At 43.6% G+C, this 12,607-nt stretch overlaps 1 pseudogene; it reads right to left on the bottom strand.

Moving 5' to 3' along the window:
* Window positions 1–12,607, bottom strand: part of LOC103606598 — a 64,739-nt pseudogene that overhangs the window by 51,773 nt on the left and 359 nt on the right.

The raw sequence follows: 12,607 nt of genomic DNA, 5'->3' as shown, positions 1-12,607 counted from the left end.
AAGAAAGAAAGAAAGAAAGAAAGAAAGAAAGAAAGAAAGAAAGAAAGAAAGAAAGAAAGAAAGAAAGAAAGAAAGAAAGAAAAGAAAAAGTCTAAAGGTGCTCAAACTATACACCGCGTTGAACCACATGAAATTGCTGTTTCTATCAGTCAATACTAGACAGATACTAAACATTTTCTAACATCAAAATCTGGGGGCTCTAGATTTCTAGATTTCATGGCCAACTAGTATGCAAAGTAATTCTAGGAAACTTCTCTTCACCCTTGTCCAGCATATGGTGTACATGAAACAGAAAGTGATTCACAGCTTTTAATGAGCCCCCATCTACTCCACCGCACACACACACACACACACACACACACACACACACACACGGAGGAAAGGAGGCAGCCACCATTGGGCACCTGCATTTCCAGCACCCGCCAGCAGAGAGAGAAGGGTTAGTGCCCCCAGCACAAGCCCCCGGACTAATGAGGCTGACAAGCAGAGCAGGCTCCTGTGCCCTTCCCTGCCACCCGGCTCTTCCACAAATTCTGGCTTGATTCTATGTGCTAAGTGGGGCTCTGGCTGTCCTCTGGAGGGTCCCACTGGGCACCTAAACCACTGTTTCTCATGTGCTTGAAAACAGGAAATTGCCACAACTCAAGGGTAATAGGCCTCATGCCCCGACAAGGGGCATCACACAGGCCCAGGGCAGGACCGTAAGTGTTCTGGCGTCGCAGCTCCCCAGTGGGAGAATGTCTGATTAATCTCCCATGTTCTCTCATTCAGGAAAATAGTAGCCCCCGAGACCAAAGTAACGCTTCTGCGTGCCTGTCTCAGTGCTACCGCTTTTACACCTTAAATCCACAAAGCGGGAGAGACCAGCAGGCGTGAGCGCTTCTAGAACCTGTGAATTTCTGAGAAGTGAAAGACAGAAGGCCTGGCTGCAGGCGGGAGCTGTGAGCCACACAGGCCACCGATGTGACACAGGCCCTGCCTCTGAGCTAAAGGGAACACTTTTGATATCTTGGCACAACAGTTCTGTACAATTAGAAAATAAAATGGAAAATGAATCCCCCAGTATTTTTTAATAAGATGCTCTAAGAATAAACATGGCGAAGAATGAAAATGTCGATATTTTGCTACTAGAAAGAGAGCAGTGTAGGGTTAAAGGCACCTTAATCTTATGGCTGCAGTCCATAAATTTGCCTCAAAGAGGAACTTCAAAAGGCAGATTTAAAAAAAAAAAAAAAAAAAGTTTAAGGGCCGAGCCCGTGGCGCACTGGGGAGAGTGCAGCGCTAGGTGCGCAGCAGCGCTCCTGCCGCGGGTTCGGATCCTATATAGGGATGGCCGGTGCGCTCACTGGCTGAGCATGGTGTGGCTGGTCTCAAAAAGGACAAAAAAATAAATAAATAAAATAAAATAATTTAAAAATTAAAAAAAATTTTTTTTAAAGTTTAAGGAGAAAGGGAAAAAAAAGTTAAGATAAAGATGATAAAAATGTCTCTCACTGAGGCCTCAAGAAGTGGAAGAGCAGCGGTGGCCTTCTGGTTCTCATGTCTCCTTTCCCTGGGCCAGGCCGGTCTCTCCTGGAATGGCCTCCTGAGGTCACCCATTGCCGAGACAGCCAGCAGCCCCAGCAGAGAAGCCGAGCAGCCACACAGGGCCCCCAAATAAGCTGCTCAGCCCACAGGCACTAACAGCCGTGAAGGTCTCTCTGGCTGAAGTCTATTTATTTGACCAAGAATACAAGAGTTACTTTGGAAATGTGTGTTTTCGATAAGTTAAAATGTGTCGATCACCATATTCTCTATTTTTCTGATCACTGTCATTGTCCGGGATGGCCGGTGCGCTCACTGGCTGAGCGCGGTGTGGCTGGTCTCAAAAAGGACAAAAAAATAAATAAATAAAATAAAATAATTTAAAAATTAAAAAAAATTTTTTTTAAAGTTTAAGGAGAAAGGGAAAAAAAAGTTAAGATAAAGATGATAAAAATGTCTCTCACTGAGGCCTCAAGAAGTGGAAGAGCAGCGGTGGCCTTCTGGTTCTCATGTCTCCTTTCCCTGGGCCAGGCCGGTCTCTCCTGGAATGGCCTCCTGAGGTCACCCATTGCCGAGACAGCCAGCAGCCCCAGCAGAGAAGCCGAGCAGCCACACAGGGCCCCAAAATAAGCTGCTCAGCCCACAGGCACTAACAGCCGTGAAGGTCTCTCTGGCTGAACTCTATTTATTTGACCAAGAATACAAGAGTTACTTTGGAAATGTGTGTTTTCGATAAGTTAAAGTGTGTCGATCACCATATTCTCTATTTTTCTGATCACTGTCATTGTCCTTGAAGTGGCTCTGGGGTGCCATCACTCGTGTTGCAGGTCCTCCCTCAGAGTCAGGTTATGGTTATCCCAGGAAAGCAGGGGCATTTGGGGGACATGCTGGGGTCAGTGAAGAGGCCGCTTGTCCCAGCCTTTCCTTTTCTCTTGCTGAGGTACCGGCACGAAACCTTAAAATCGACAGGCAGGTGATAGATCTGTGAACTGCTCATTTGGCAGATCTGGGTTAGTACCACCCGTTACCTAACGTTTAGAAAAAGGAAGAAAAAAAGCTCATTATACCACACGACGTGGACATACAATAAGGCCTTTGTCCTTAAAAGAAAAACATAATTTTCAACAGTCAGTTCCCAGAAGCCAAGGGGGCTAATGTCCAAAACCTGATATAAACACCAAGGATCGTGTCAGGATTTTGGAGTTAGCCTCACTGAAAGGGGCTGGACATGACAGGAATGGCAGCTACAGGGATCGGGGCACACTTTTCATTGTGACTTTTGAGAGTGGAAGTGAGATAGTCCCAGAACCTCCGTCGCCTGCACCTCCTGCAGTGTCACCAGCGTTTCTGCTCTCGACAGCAGGGTATTCCTGTAAGAGGGAACGTTCCTTTTATCACAAATAAAAGCAGGTCTTAGCGTCTATATGATCCTGTATTTTCAAATGCAGTTACATTCCTTTCAAAGGAAAAAAAAGTGTTTTTGTAATGATTATTTCGGATGTCTTTTATAGAGGAGGTTGACCTTCTGTGACAAACTCTCTCAGAGAAACATGTTTTGGAACTTGGAGTTCCATTCTGAGGGGAGCTATCCCAAGTGTTAACAACCCAAACTATAAACAGGAAACGCCAGCCTAACTCCCACTCAAGTCCCAAGGTTGTGGACCTCTCACTGTAACTATGGGGCCGGCAGAGATGGCCGAGACAAGGTTCACACACTTGAGGACTTCGTCCCTTAAAACACGAATTCGCCCAAGTACCTACACTATGGGGCCATGCTACTGAAGAGAAGGCGATGTGGGATCTTAAAGGAGTTGACAGGACCACTGGTCACAAACAAGGCTGTGTGAATTTGCAGGGCCCACATGTCCAAGGCCAGTCATCCCGGCTCATCTGGGCTCACCTGGGCTCACCCTTCCTGGGACGAGGCCCTGCAGCCCAGGTATGCACAGGCGGCGGTGGCTGGTTAGAGAGCGAAAGGCCAGACCATGTCACGCTCTTTAAAAAGGAGAGGACTCAGAAGGGTCAGGCTCAGCAGATCCATTCGGGAATTAGTCTTGCATTTTACCTCTCACCTGTCACTTCCTGATTGGATGGCAAGTGCCGCAAAGAACTGGTCTCACTGCAGAAACAACACTGGGACGAGTCTCCTTAGGTGGACCCAGATCAAGCAGGTGAGCCCTTAAAGACGAAAAGTGCAGGAGCAGCCCACCTTGCTGAACCCCAGACAGCACCAGGGCTGTCCAGCTTCTAACAGAAAAGCAGTTCCCTCTTCTGACGTTCCAAGGTCTGCCCTGGCAGAAATTCAGGGTAAACGCATTTCATAGGTGTTGACAATAAACTGTATTAAAAGCAGTCCCTTCCATCACCTCCAGAAGCATCACAGAGGCAGCAATTCCACAGCACTTAGACAGTGGCCGCAGCTGTCATTCCTGAAGCACTCACCATGTTCCAGACCGTGTTTTGAGAGTTTTGCATGTTGTAACTCACAGTTCTGACAAGAGCCGCAGGACCGAGGGAGCAACGATAGGATACAGAAAGATTAGGCAACTTCCCCAAAGCCGTACAACTGTTAAGGGGTGGAGATGGGAAGCACTTCACTACCGTGCCTAAGAACGCATTCATTAAATCATGTGCGAGAAACCGGTTATGGCAAATACTCCCCTTTCTTCTATTCAAGTACAAAGCCGTACAACTGTTAAGGGGTGGAGATGGGAAGCACTTCACTACCGTGCCTAAGAACGTATTCATTAAATCATGTGCGAGAAACCGGTTATGGCAAATACTCCCCTTTCTTCTATTCAAGTTCTTGCCTTTAATAACCATTTCATTACACTGTTTACAAATGGCTTTCACCAACAGCATTGCGATTAATCCAATCGCATCACCCAGTTCATGCCTACAGCCGACAACTGAGGTCCACGGAAGGGCACACACAGCACTGCGACCTGCCCAGCGCTCACCAGGGAGGCTCAGAGACAGCACGACGCCTGCTCTGTGGCGCACAGCTCCCGGGCAGCCCGGGGAGACTCGAACCCATAAATTCAGACTCCAGGGCCCCCACTTCACAGCTGGACTTCACTGATCACATGAGCATTAAAAAATTCATGAAAAAAGAAAATATTTTACCTGAAGACCTAGATTTTAAGATGTTAAATTATATCATAATATTTTTAAAGCACTATTAACAGTTTAAAAGAGCAAACTTGAAAGTTTATAACAGTAAGTTTTTATATTAGTCAGACTCTTTTATATTGTTGCTCTTATTCCTAATAAAAAAAAAGCCTCAATGTGCCCGGTCCATTTTGTATTTAACGATAGAAACATTCCGACGACGTCTGCAAAAAGTATATTACCTTTATCCATGAAATTAGTTTTGTTTTGGTACCTTTTAAAATTTCATGTGGTATTTATTCACTTTTGCTAAGATCTTTTAATATCAAAGTATGGAAAATTTGTGATTTTTGCATTAAATTTTTAAAATCCCTGTGGCAATCTTAGTTTTGGATTCCTGCCAAATGGGGATCCACCAAATCCCATATATGATCGATTTAATTCCATGTGCAAATGTGTAGCAGCTACCTGGAGGGAGGGGCCGTTATTCACTGTTTTAAATAGTCCAAGAAGATGATGTGAAAGTTCTTTCTTTGATGCTTATTCTCCAAGCATCCTCAGTCTAACTCTCTGCAGCATTCGACACCCCCGACCTTTGTCTCCTTCCAACACCTTCTGCCTTGGCCTGCACCTTCCTGGCTGTCCTCCTGACTTTGTAACTATTTTTCAGCCTCTTTCATGGGTTTCTTCTTTTCTATCCTTCCTTTAAATACAATTCTTCTTCTAGTTAATTTTGTAGGCCCATTTCTGACTGCTTCCCAAGGCAAATCTTTATTCACAATGCTTCGAAGTTTATTTCTACGTAGACAGTTATCAAATTGCTATCCTCTAGCCCTGATTTCTCTACTGAGACCAACATCCACATGTTTAAGAACCTAATGGGCTTCTTTACTTGGAAGGTCTATCATGTCCCGCTCATCAAACCTAAACTCACTCTCCCCACCCACGCCCTGACCTCTTCTCCACCCACATTGTCTATGACATGGGTTGAAGTCTCAAAATTCCCTTCCGCTGGCCTCACCTCTCACCTCTGCCATCTATTTTCCTGCCAAGTGCTACCAACACGAGCTCCAAAACTCCTCTGCAGGTCTAGTGGCTCTCAATGTCACAGCACACTGGTGCACTTTCTAAAGATGAGCCACCAATTCTGATCAGCGTGTAAAGTCTGTGCTGCCATTGAGGGTATGCGCTATTGTGACAGTGTCTGCCACGCTGAATAATTTGTCTAGTGGATCACGCGACGGTGTAGAGCAGGGTATCACTGTGAGTAGAGGGAGCTGACACCCAAAGCAGAATTGCGAGAGTAAGCTGCGAGAAGTAAACCTTTCTATTCCAGCAGCAGACCTTGCTCCAGAGACACGAGTGACCAGCAAAACGGCTGTGCTGCAGCGATGCCCACGGTCAGCCCACTGTCAGGGCTACTGCGTTTCAGTTACTGTCTTGCTGGGTGTGCTCTGGAGTCCTTTAACTTGAATAGTCTAGAACTGGAAAGCGGTGAAAGAAATTGCAGACTGAGCGGCACTGGTTTATCCCAGCGCCTTCTCTCCATCGCCCTCCCACCCCGCTCCAGGCCGCTCGTCTCCCCTGCCCACGCCACAGCCCCGCAGTCTGTTTTCCAAACTGCAGCCTCTCCACACTCTGAATATCCCACCAATGCTCCTTGAGGCATTTATATAAAATGCACCATACTGTGTTGTGTAGCTGCATAAAAAATATTAAATGACCTCCCCTGATTCCATGCACGGAACTGATCTCCTCATTGCTGCGGCTGAGGTGTTCCCCTGCAGGTCCCTCAGAGCTCTGGGCACACTGGACGCTGCCATGTCCACACATTCCAAGCACATGCTCTTCTGTGTCTTTCCTCCTACGATGCTTTGCCCAGACTGTCCCTCCTCCCCTGTCAAGGTCCCAGATACTCTGGTCAGAATCCATCTTCGACCTCCTCATACTTGGGTTTGAGTGTCCTGTGCAGCTTTTCTGTCCCTCCTGTAAAACCTGTTTCTGTGTATCCATCTCCCCCACCAGGCTGTGGACAAGAATCCGACCTATTGGTCTGTATCTCCTCAAAGGCACCCGACCAGCAAAATGCTTCAAACACAGAAAAGGCTAAAAATAATAAAATAAAATGAAAGGGGGGAAGAGGTGTGGAAAGAAGGAAGAAAGAATAATATTATTGAATTTATAACCTGCTCTCCCTAGTGCCTTGAGCAGCACTTTATAGAATAGAACTGGGAATCAACAGGTCTTAAAATACACATCCAACTCATTGGCTGATCTTAACTAAGTTCAACACGCACACTTGACCTCCCCATGCCATGAAAGCTGGTGTTATTCATATTCTTTTATAGCACGAAGGATTCAATATGCCATCAGTTAGACAGAAGTGCCATAGAAGAGGGTGCAAAAAACTGATGTCCTTTATTTATCCAAGAGATTTTTATTAACTGGTTTCATTTGCCATCGTTTTGCCTTACCTGACCTTTCCCCTTATCTCCTATTTGCCTGCCCTCACCCTTTCCTCAGCAGTATTCTCCGCACTAAAAACAGAGCTCACTGCCTGATGCTCAGGGCAGGGACCAGCGCCGCAAAACAGCGCAGAAGGCATTTGCGGTGGGACGGGGTGGGGGAGGGGAGCATGAGCAAGGAAGCAGCAAAAACACACTGAAGTCTGGAACAGGGTCGAGAGACTTCCACAAGGCGGGCCAGGAAAATCCCCATGATGCCAGACCACTAGGCAGTTTTTCCAGAATTACAGCGCTCCCGAGTCCCAACCCTACCCCTCTGCCAATAAAAGTACAAGTGAAGGTGACCCCACAGGCATAGAGATGAAAATACTCTGCAAAAAAGGAGGCCCCTCTTCCATGGAAAGTTCTTTTTTTTCTATGTTTAATGGAGAGTAAGGGGAAAACTTACTCTAGGGCACACAGAATACCGGACCAATAAGGAAGCAGCCACATCAGCCCAGTCCAAGTCTGCAGGGACAGAAAACTCACTAATTGTTACTGACATAGCCCTGTTCGTTCATAGTGATGGGTGGGCTTAGCATCTTTATCCCTAAGTCTCTTTTCTATCAGCTTCCTTCTCATCCTTTGCTGATGAAACTTTGCACTGTATCTCATGAGAAGAACTAAGAATTCAAAAAATAATACCATCATCCAGAACAGCAATAAAAAAACATTATAGAAAGCTTACGATATGCCAACCTCTGGGCCAAGCCTTAGATGCTGTCACTTTTAATTCTCACAGCACCTCTAAGTTAGATGTTGATATCTGTTTTACTCTGGAGATGAGGAAACTGAGGTTTAGAAAGGTGAGGTGAGGGTCTCGAGTTCATCACCAGATAGATTTGAGCCCAGGCCCGTCTGATGGCTAAGCCAAAACTCTTTGCCCAAATGCTATGGTGCCAGCCAAAGTTTGTGTCTTTCTTTGAACAGTCCTACAAATTCTGGACTTGGTTTGTGCTACAAGAAGAAAAACCACTCTAACTGCCCCCAAAGAGAGCCTAAGTTAGCTCTGTGGAGGCCGAAACTACTCTCTGCAGCCCTGGAAGGTATCTGTAGACGTTTGGAGTAGTAAACAACCAGCAGAAGCAAATTGGTTTAGTGGAGGAAGAACTGGCTTCCCATTCCAGTTCTGTCTCTTAGTAACTGTGTGACCTCAGGGGATCTGCTCTGCTTCTCTGAGCCTGAAGAGTGGCTAAGAATAACTGTCTCAGAGCTGGTATTTGTGAATTTGTCATCATAATCCCATAAATTAGTTACCTTCCCCCAAAACCGTTCTACTGAAAGGCAATTGGTCACAACACCTTTTAAACAGAGTAAAAATCAATCAATCAATAAATTTGATCACTTCCTTAGTGAGCATCCGAAGTCTACAAACAATAATGAAACAATTTTTTAAAAGTATGGCAATCTACGTACATGTGTGTGTACTAAGCAGTATCTCTCCGAACACATCTGGATTACTCTGGGACGAAACATTGGAAGCTATGATTTTCACTGAGACAAGATCACACCAAGTCCATCTTAAGTTGTCAGAGATAAGAACGCCCGGCCAGATGAAATGGCAATTGCCAAAGTCCGTAAGACTTAGAAATTTAACTGGATTTAATTCACAAGTTATGTACAGTTTTGTAATGACTAAAGACAATTTTTAAGATCTGGTTATATTATCACAATGAATGGATTCCCCTGGTCGGAGGGAGCACTTGTGTGCTATCACCTGACCTCCACACTTACCAAGCACACGCACATGATGCAAGGATTGTCCGTGATAAATGGAATTTGGAGGACCTCACCCTCATTTTCACATTTTGCAACAGAACCTGAAATGAAGGGGGAAAAAGTGCTTTATTATACAGATAAGAGAAATGAAAATGAAAGATTATATATCCACGCACTTCATTTGTAAATCTATAACTGAGTCAAAATTTAAACTCAAAGCTTCTTTTCAACAAGTTCTTTAGTTAAAGACCATTAATTAACATGGCAACTCAGACACACAAAATCTAAAGAGCCCCTCTTCTTAGGTCTTTTTTTCATTAGGCCGCAATATTTATCAAGTCAGCAAATGAAGTACGTTTTTACTTGTTTCTGTTGATTTCCTTAGTCTTCAGAACCTGATAATCATCGGATGCAGGCATTTACCTCTGCCCGTTTATCATTTCCCAACATTGACCTCATCTTTTGTCATGAAAAAGTTTGAGTAGTTTAAACCCAGATGGCTTGGCTTTCCCCTAAACAGAGTGGGATCCCTTCCCCCGTTGCATACAGCATGCCGGTCTGGTAACAAGCAGTCATCTGTCACTTTGGGGCTTTGCATTTGACAACCTTCATGCATTTCCAACAAGGTTTTGTGATGTGTAGTTTTTAATCAAGTTTTGATAAAAGTGACTGGCATGTAAAACACTCAAACAAAAATGTTACTCTTTGTGGTTCTATATTTCATCTCAGAAATTATTATTCATATAACTTAATCTCCCCCAAGTGGTTACTTATTACACTTATCATTAACTATGAAGCTAAAACAAATTGAAACAAGTTTTGTTTTTTTTTTTTAATCTACTAGCCACTGCCAGTGTTAACTAAGCAGCTGACAGCCAAGTGTCACTCTCTATTAAGGATGAAATTGTCCTTTCTGACTCACACTTCCAGATCAGAAATAAAGGCTGTATTTGAGAGTTTAGGGTATAACAGGCAAAGAAATCCAAGATTACATCTTGCCCTCATGTTTTCCTTTACGGCTGTCACCTCTCTTTCCCCTTGTCCCTAATCTTTATACCTAAATGTTATCTCATCATTTTCCTGCTGAGCTCAGACATAGAACCAAACCAGGAAGTTTGGTGTCACCTGTGTTTGGTGGCAGAAGCCATTACTGGGACGAAACATTGGAAGCTATGATTTTCACTGAGACAAGATCACACCAAGTCCATCTTAAGTTGTCAGAGATAAGAACGCCCGGCCAGATGAAATGGCAATTGCCAAAGTCCGTAAGACTTAGAAATTTAACTGGATTTAATTCACAAGTTATGTACAGTTTTGTAATGACTAAAGACAATTTTTAAGATCTGGTTATATTATCACAATGAATGGATTCCCCTGGTCGGAGGGAGCACTTGTGTGCTATCACCTGACCTCCACACTTACCAAGCACACGCACATGATGCAAGGATTGTCCGTGATAAATGGAATTTGGAGGACCTCACCCTCATTTTCACATTTTGCAACAGAACCTGAAATGAAGGGGGAAAAAGTGCTTTATTATACAGATAAGAGAAATGAAAATGAAAGATTATATATCCACGCACTTCATTTGTAAATCTATAACTGAGTCAAAATTTAAACTCAAAGCTTCTTTTCAACAAGTTCTTTAGTTAAAGACCATTAATTAACATGGCAACTCAGACACACAAAATCTAAAGAGCCCCTCTTCTTAGGTCTTTTTTTCATTAGGCCGCAATATTTATCAAGTCAGCAAATGAAGTACGTTTTTACTTGTTTCTGTTGATTTCCTTAGTCTTCAGAACCTGATAATCATCGGATGCAGGCATTTACCTCTGCCCGTTTATCATTTCCCAACATTGACCTCATCTTTTGTCATGAAAAAGTTTGAGTAGTTTAAACCCAGATGGCTTGGCTTTCCCCTAAACAGAGTGGGATCCCTTCCCCCGTTGCATACAGCATGCCGGTCTGGTAACAAGCAGTCATCTGTCACTTTGGGGCTTTGCATTTGACAACCTTCATGCATTTCCAACAAGGTTTTGTGATGTGTAGTTTTTAATCAAGTTTTGATAAAAGTGACTGGCATGTAAAACACTCAAACAAAAATGTTACTCTTTGTGGTTCTATATTTCATCTCAGAAATTATTATTCATATAACTTAATCTCCCCCAAGTGGTTACTTATTACACTTATCATTAACTATGAAGCTAAAACAAATTGAAACAAGTTTTGTTTTTTTTTTTTAATCTACTAGCCACTGCCAGTGTTAACTAAGCAGCTGACAGCCAAGTGTCACTCTCTATTAAGGATGAAATTGTCCTTTCTGACTCACACTTCCAGATCAGAAATAAAGGCTGTATTTGAGAGTTTAGGGTATAACAGGCAAAGAAATCCAAGATTACATCTTGCCCTCATGTTTTCCTTTACGGCTGTCACCTCTCTTTCCCCTTGTCCCTAATCTTTATACCTAAATGTTATCTCATCATTTTCCTGCTGAGCTCAGACATAGAACCAAACCAGGAAGTTTGGTGTCACCTGTGTTTGGTGGCAGAAGCCATTACTGGGACGAAACATTGGAAGCTATGATTTTCACTGAGACAAGATCACACCAAGTCCATCTTAAGTTGTCAGAGATAAGAACGCCCGGCCAGATGAAATGGCAATTGCCAAAGTCCGTAAGACTTAGAAATTTAACTGGATTTAATTCACAAGTTATGTACAGTTTTGTAATGACTAAAGACAATTTTTAAGATCTGGTTATATTATCACAATGAATGGATTCCCCTGGTCGGAGGGAGCACTTGTGTGCTATCACCTGACCTCCACACTTACCAAGCACACGCACATGATGCAAGGATTGTCCGTGATAAATGGAATTTGGAGGACCTCACCCTCATTTTCACATTTTGCAACAGAACCTGAAATGAAGGGGGAAAAAGTGCTTTATTTTAAATTTAACTTAATGGCATTTTACAAAATTTCAAATTTTACACTAATCTTTTTGAATCATGTACCCAAATTTCAGAAATTCTTAATGAGTTTTAAATTATCAAACCCACCAAAAACAAACTCCCTCCCCCAAAATCCATTTTAAATCGTTCTATTTAGACAGTTTTGTTTTGTTTTTCAAGACAGTGATTTATAGATTTTCTGTTCTCAGATCATTTTAGCACAATTTCAAGTATTTCACTGCGCCTCTAACTTCCTTTATGAAGACATTTGAACTGAACACACAAAAAAATTCAAATTGGTCATTAGGGCAGATTTTTCATCTGAACAAAATTCAGGACTGTGTCAATGAACAGGTTTTATGCAGATCTGCCTCATATTGTCTCGTATTGAAATCACTTTTTGAAACGCAATCCCTTTTCTCTTCTCTTAGAGATGGACTCAACATTTCCTTTTCTGCACCAGGTGTCAGTAAAGTCTGTCCCTCAGAGTAGCAGCCGAGGTCTTCACCTGCCTGAAAACGTATCATTACTACATCCTGCCATCATTACCCTTTTCAAACAGGATCGTTTCGTTAGATTCAAGGTCTGGGAAGCCGGGGCTGCAGAAGGCACTCCCAGCGCAGGAGATGTGTTGGGACCCCGCAGAGTGATAAAGGACCCTGCACGGGAAACGGCGCAGATTTTTCCTTTAATTGTATGGGGGAGGACAGGTTAAAATACGGGTTGTGGAAAACGTTAAAAACAAGGGCGCTTCTCCGATTCAACAGAAGCGCGGCCGTTCTCGGTCCGCAGCCTCGCCCC

Source organism: Galeopterus variegatus, unplaced genomic scaffold (genome assembly GCF_000696425.1).
Source record: "Galeopterus variegatus unplaced genomic scaffold, G_variegatus-3.0.2 Scaffold6721, whole genome shotgun sequence".
Classification (NCBI taxonomy): Eukaryota; Metazoa; Chordata; class Mammalia; order Dermoptera; family Cynocephalidae; genus Galeopterus; species Galeopterus variegatus.
The sequence above is the reverse complement of the archived record's forward strand: the minus strand, read 5'-3'. Positions and strand labels throughout refer to the sequence as shown.